Below are 6847 nucleotides of genomic sequence, written 5' to 3'. Positions count from 1 at the left end.
CCCAATTATTAAAGTGATGACTGCTCACTATAAACATTCAATTAATTTATAAATATAGAAAAATAGTTAAAAATCTCCACTCTGTAATTCCAGTCCCTCAAGTCCTAAGATTTTGATATTTAGCTTTGCATCTTTTTCTTTTTTTTCCTAAAGCACAGACACAAAGACATAACCATAAGCACTACAAAATGAAATCACATATTACATCCTATTTTATGTTTTTTCCTTTAAAAATTTAATACACATTTTTCCAGATCAATACAGATAGACCTACTTTATCATTATGTAGAGCTGTTTAATGTACTATTTTTATTTAACTACTCATTTCCTGGTGGACACTTTTAGGTTTTTTTTATGTAGTAAAAAATACTGCAATAAACATTAATTTACATATATCTTTGTGTTTATGGAGAATTTCTGTTTTATAGAATGTAAACTTTTAAGGTAACCAAATTTATTGTTCTCTTTTTTTTACAGTTCCTGTATTTGTATAATGCTAAGGAATTCTCCTCCAAAAGTTAAAAATATCCTTCTATATTTGTATCTAGTAGTGTTTAATTATGTGCATATTTAAATTCAAGGTTAATTTGAATTTTTTCTAATCATTAAAATAACTGTTCATTATTTCTGCAATTATGTTTATATATTTAATATACACTTAAAAGTCCAACTACAGTCTGTTCTGGTTCTACTGATCTATCTATATCTATACTTTTTATTATGTGCTATTTTTTAATTCACTTTTATATCTAATAAAGTCCTCCATCCCATCTTTCACATTGTTCAATGTTTCTAAATTCCTAGACTTTTCCAGCCACTGTACCTCCAGACAAAATTTAGATTCATTAAGTCCTGTGCTAATTCTTAGTGAAAAAAGCAGTCTGTTGAACTCCATTAAACTTACATATTAATTTGGGCACAACTGATAGCCTTAGAATGATGAGTCTCCCCATTTAAGAAGAAGGTATGCTTTACTTTTCAATTAAGCATTGTTTTATGCTGTTTAGTAAATGGTAATCCTTTTCTTCATACAGGTCATGAGCATTTCCTATTAAGTTTAGTTCTAAATATTTTTGTATAATTCCTGTGAATGTAATATTATTTCTATTAATTTTTCTGATTCTTACATTATAAAGCTACAGGTTTTGTTTTTCTTGCATCTAGCCATGTCACTAAATTCATTAATTCTGAAAGTTTTTAAGTAATTGTATACTTTTCTATAGAAAAATCCAAATATATTTTGAAAATAGTGAGAATTGTCCCTTCCTATGATTTATTAATTTTGTTCCATTGTACCAACCATAACTTTCAGAACACTGCTAAGAGCATTGATAGGAAATATTTCCATCTTCTTTCTGATTTTGAACAGGAATGCTTCTTAGTGTTACAATGAATTGTTATGTTTGCTATTATTTTTCACAGATACCCTCAATTACAATCTTGCTAAAGTCTTTCTTTATTTTTCCTAGTCTTCTAAGAGCTTTATTAGGGAATATCTATTCAATTTTATCAAAAGGCTTTAACATCTATCAAGATAATAAGGAATTTATCTTTTTAATGTAGTTCAATGAACTAAATAACATACCTCAGAATACTTAATATTCTTAAAATAAGTATATTTGATAAGTGTATATCATCCTTTTAACATAATGATGATTTTGATTTACTAATATTTTTCTGAGGCTATTTACTTCAGTAATCATAAGGACACTAGGCTACAATTTTTGTTATTGTTATTTTCATACGGCCTTTGTCAAATGTGGCAATATATTTATGTTAGCCTCTAAAAATATATCCTTTAAATAAGATAAAAAGAATTCCTTTTTTACTTCTAAATTTCTGAAACACTGTAAGTCACTTGGTAATGACTCATTTCTTGAACTGCTTCTAGCCCTTAAGAGTAAAACTATCTGAATCCATCGCCTTTTGCATGATTGAAGGTAAATCTAGGACAATAGTTTCCCTTTTTTCCCCGGGTAATTCATTTAATCAGCAGGTTTCCTTTTCTTGAAAAATCTCTGGTACTGCTATTTCCAAGAAAATCATCAATTCTGTTTGCACATAAATATTTATAGAAATCACTGATGATTCTGAAAATCTGCTACATATCTTTGGTCCTATCCCTTTTATCCATTAATGTTAATGATGTGGACGTTTTCTCATTCTTCTGGATCAGACACATCAAAGCTTTATTTACCAGTCTTTTCAAACCATAGACTATTTTTCAATTCTATATATCTTGGCATAGATGAATGAGCACTTCCAGCCTTGCATCCATTTGTAGAAACATCTCAATTGGTATTTCATCAATTCCTAGAGCCTTGTTTTTCACCAATGCCTTCAGTGAAGCTTAGACTTCTTCCTTCAGTACCATCAGTTCTTGATTATATGCAACTTCCTGAAATGGCTGAATGCCGTCCCCATGGTTTTTGGTATATTGACTCTGTATACGTATTCCTTCCATCTTCTTTTGATGCTTCCTGCATTGTTCTAATTTTTGCCCCTAGAATCCTCCAATATCACAACTTGAGGCTTGAATTTTTTTATTCAGCTCTTTCAGTTTGAGAAATGCCAAGCATGTTCTTCCCTTTGTGTTTTCTAACTCCAGGTCTTTGCATACTTTATTACAATACTTTACTTTGTCTTCTTGAGCCGCCTTTTGAAATCTTCTGTTCATCTCTTTTATGTCATCATTTCTTCCATTCCCTTTAGCTACTCTACGTTCAAGGGTAAGTTTCAGTCTCTTCTGTCATCCATTTTGGTCTTTTCTTCTTTTCCTGTCTTTTTAATGACTTCCTGTTTTCTTCATGTATGATGTCTTTGATGTTATTTCACAACTTTTATGGTCTTCAGTCGTTAGTGTTGAATGCGTCAAATCTATTCTTGAGATGGTCTCCAAATTCAGTTGGGATATACTCAAGGCTGCACTTTGGCTCTTGGGGACTTGTTTTAATTTTCTTCAGCTTCAACTTGAACTTGCATATGAGCAATCGAGGGTCTGTTCCACAATCAGCCCCTGCCCTTGTTCTGACTAATGACAGTGAGTTTCTCCATGGTCTCTTTCCACAGATGTAGTGGATTTCATTCCTGTGTATTCCATCTGGTGAGGTCCATGTGTATAGTCATGTAATACTACCTCTACTGAGATTTATACTTTTTTTTTTTTGCTAGCAATCACATTTATTTTCCTGTAATTTTCAATTGTTTTTTCTTTTTTTTTCATGGTTGTGTGTTCGATAAATGCAATATCCCCTTGTGTCTGAGTGAAACTTTCAATTAGTATATGATCATAGTTCTCTCCTATATACATCTGTGATGGATAAGACTGTGTGTCAACTTGGCTGGTATGACTCTCAGTGTTTAGGCAGTTGTATAATATTGTGATCACTTCCCTGTTGAAATCTGATACGTGATCACTCCCATGATGGAATTTGCTGCGTGGTACCTTCTGGGTTGGAGCCTGTGGCGACTCACTGCCCCCTCAGCCTTCATCTCTCCATCCTCCTCTGCCTACTTCCTTTTTGCTTGCCTTGCCAGGGCTTTTGTTTGTTCCGGATCCTGCAGCGTGCTCCCATTCATCTGGCCTCCAGTTTTTGGACTCGGGCTGGTGGCTTGCCAGCAGTTTTGCCTGCCAATCTTCATGGCCTGCAGTGGTACTGCTCTCCGGACCGCCCATCTTGGGTTTGTCAACCCCTGTGGCTACATGGATCAGGAGAATCCTCTTTCCTGCCTCATGGACTTAGGATGTACAGCCTCTAGAGGCAGTGTGAGCCATCTCCTTGATACAAATCTCTCTTTATATATACACGCGTTTTGCTGGTTTTGCTTCTCTGGAGAACATAGCCTAAGACAATAGCTTTAAACTTTTTCTAAGTATTTGTGGCTGTGAGCTTTGACAGGTCATGTAGCCAACAGATAGCAAGAGCATCTTTCTCTATTCCCTTAGTTTTACAAATACTATTGAGTCAATGAGAGGTCAGAATAGCTAATCCACAGGTCTCTTCGCATAAACTGCAGGTATACTGACAGAGAAACTCTCAACTATTTTCCAGGTGTGTGGCATAGTAGTTCCACTTACATCAGTTGGCTGGAAGTTGGGGGATGAAGAAGGTCCAAAACAAAAATACAAAAACAAAAAAATCCTGATTAATTTGCCTTCACAGTATTATCACCAAATTCTTTCATAGTGACAGGATATTTTTTAAGCTATCTATTTCAAAATTAAAACATTCACAAATGTGTACGATATGTGAACATTTAAATGGAATATTTTCCAATACAAAAACCTACAGAAGAAAACATACTTTAGGAAGAAAACTCTGAACATAAAATACTTAATTCTCAATCAGACAGAAATTTTACTGTAAAGGTGATAAACAAAAACGAGTAATTCAAGTGCAAATCAAGATGAAATCATAATCTGCTAAAGTGAATAAAATACACGTAGAAAATTACACTAAATTATATGGAATTTTACTTAATTTCATTCACATCTACACTATATTTAGTCTGAAGTTCATGTTCTCATTGAAAAAGAATAAAACTAAACAAAATATAAAAAATATTTGAGGCACTTTTAAAAGAAGCAAGAGCAATGTCTTGGGTATAAATGGCATTGATTTTAGTTCAATTTTGGCATGCAAACATTCTAATTGATCAATTTACATCAAAAAACTGGGACAAATTATCACAGGTTTCTATTAAAAGTGATGAATTTAGCTGACCTAAGTAGTTTATCTGAAAACTATCACAGCACAACACTGCGCCCATAAAAGAAGATAAAGAGACAAGAATTCCTCAACTCTGATAGACATACACATACCTTGCAATTCATAACTTACCTATCCTGACTCCTGGTATTTGTTATTTAACATACTTAAAGTATGAATGACTTCTATTCTAGTCATGACCTTGAGTCCTCTTTTCACTTCCCTCTGTATTGTGTTGTTCATTATTCCAATCAGTTTTTGCCAGACCCCGAACTCCTTTGTGCTTTGGTTACATCTAGAAACATTCCAATTATGGATCAATCCTGCATCAACAGTCACACTATCTGGAAGTCCAGTCAAGAAGCAGAGTCATTCTTGACACTTCTTTTCACCTCTGTAGACGCACTCGATCACACGCCAGGCTCACTGATTTTGCCTCCTGTGTGTTTTTCAGATCTCCCTCCACCTCCACGGTCCCCACTCTATTCCAAGCCACCCTCTACCCCGAACTGCTCTGCTTCTGATCTTCCTCCCTCTACCCATTCTTCATGAAGCAACTAAAATAATGTTTTGAAAAGATCTGGTCATGACACTTTTCTTCTTTTAACCATTCATTAACCTTTCATACTCCTGCGGTAAAGACCAAAAATTTTAACATAACCTAAAAATTCATGCTTTGTCCCCTCCTTCCTTTGCAGCCTCATTTCCCAGCATCCACATACTTCAGCCACAATGACTCTCTATTCCTGGAATTGCAATATTTTTTCCTTCCTGCACCTCTGCACATACTACCCCTTCCAAACACAAAGCTTTATACCCTCCTATTTGCCTAAGACCTACTCATTCTACAGGTTCCCATACTTTGATCTCCCTCTTTTATTCACTCATAGCACTTGGTACTCATCTTTACCACTTACCACAATCATAATTATGCTAGTGTATGTTTAGTTGTTCAGCTTCTTTTCCCACATTCCAGAACATAAGCTCCATGAAGATATGGGCTATAGCTTCCTTATCACATTTGTATCCTTAGGATCTAGTACAGACCCTTGTACGCAGAACAAAGGTACTCAACACATACTTGCTGAATTTACGAACCAAATGTGAAGAATGGAAACCAAGCGAAGGTGCAAACTTAATACTACACACCCATATACATTACTGGATAAGCTAAGATACTTTCAGCAAATGACACCTGACACCAAGCCTCTGCTGAAAAAGTTTGAAAGACCTTAAGAAATCCCTTGGTCTTTTATATTGCGTGGAAGCATTGCTGTGTGATAAAATAAAAAACGTGGACTGGTGATCAGAATGATAATTATGTCGCTGCTATTAGCTGCTGTGGAGTTGGCCTCCAACTCATGATGACCCCATGTACAACAGAACAAAATGCTGCCTGGTCCTGTGCCATCCCCATGATCAACAGTGGCTCAAACCACTGTGATTCACAGGGTTTTCACAGGCAGATTTTTAGAAGTAGTTCACCAGGCCCTTCTTCCTAGTCCGTTGTAGTTGGAAGCGCCAGTGAAATCTGTTCAGAATCAGAGCAATATACAAAGCCATTACTGATAGATAGGTGGTGGCTGTGCATGAGGTACACTGGCCAGAAATCAAACCTGGGTCTCCCGCATATAAGGCGAGAATTCTACCACTGAACCACCGATGTCTTGATAATTACGATAGTGACAGCAGTAGCAATAGCGGCTCATTGAGAACTTACTAAGTGTTAGGCACTGTGCCATGCAGTTGAATGCAGTTGATGTGGATTCTATCATTTATTCCTCATCACAAATCTTTGAGGTGTACTCTTATTATCTCCACTCTACAGCTACTGAAACTAGAGCTCCAAAAAGTTATCTGGCTTGCCTAAAGTCATATCAAGATAATTAATACTCAGCCAGCCAGGACACAAACTCAGTTTTGTCTGACTCCAAATCCTGAACTACTCCTAACCACTATGCAATACTATTTCCTGATTTTGCCACTAGCATTTGTATGACCTTGGCCAAGACACCTCTCCTACTTGGTCTACACTTGCCTCTTCAGTAAAATGATGGTTTTAGAGCAAATGATCGCCAAACTACCTTCCACCTCTAACATTTCAACAGAATGTATATTTATAGAGCCATAGAAGGAAC

At 35.6% G+C, this 6847-nt stretch overlaps 1 non-coding gene across 1 annotated transcript; it reads right to left on the bottom strand.

Moving 5' to 3' along the window:
• Positions 1-6304: 6304 nt before the first annotated feature.
• TRNAI-UAU (transfer RNA isoleucine (anticodon UAU)) lies at positions 6305-6375 on the bottom strand. Its single transcript has one exon. It is a non-coding gene; the product is annotated as a tRNA-Ile (tRNA).
• Between the last annotated feature and the right edge of the window lie 472 nt (positions 6376-6847).

This window comes from Trichechus manatus, unplaced genomic scaffold (genome assembly GCF_000243295.1).
Source record: "Trichechus manatus latirostris isolate Lorelei unplaced genomic scaffold, TriManLat1.0 scaffold00001, whole genome shotgun sequence".
NCBI classification, from domain to species: domain Eukaryota; kingdom Metazoa; phylum Chordata; class Mammalia; order Sirenia; family Trichechidae; genus Trichechus; species Trichechus manatus.
The sequence above is the reverse complement of the archived record's forward strand: the minus strand, read 5'-3'. Positions and strand labels throughout refer to the sequence as shown.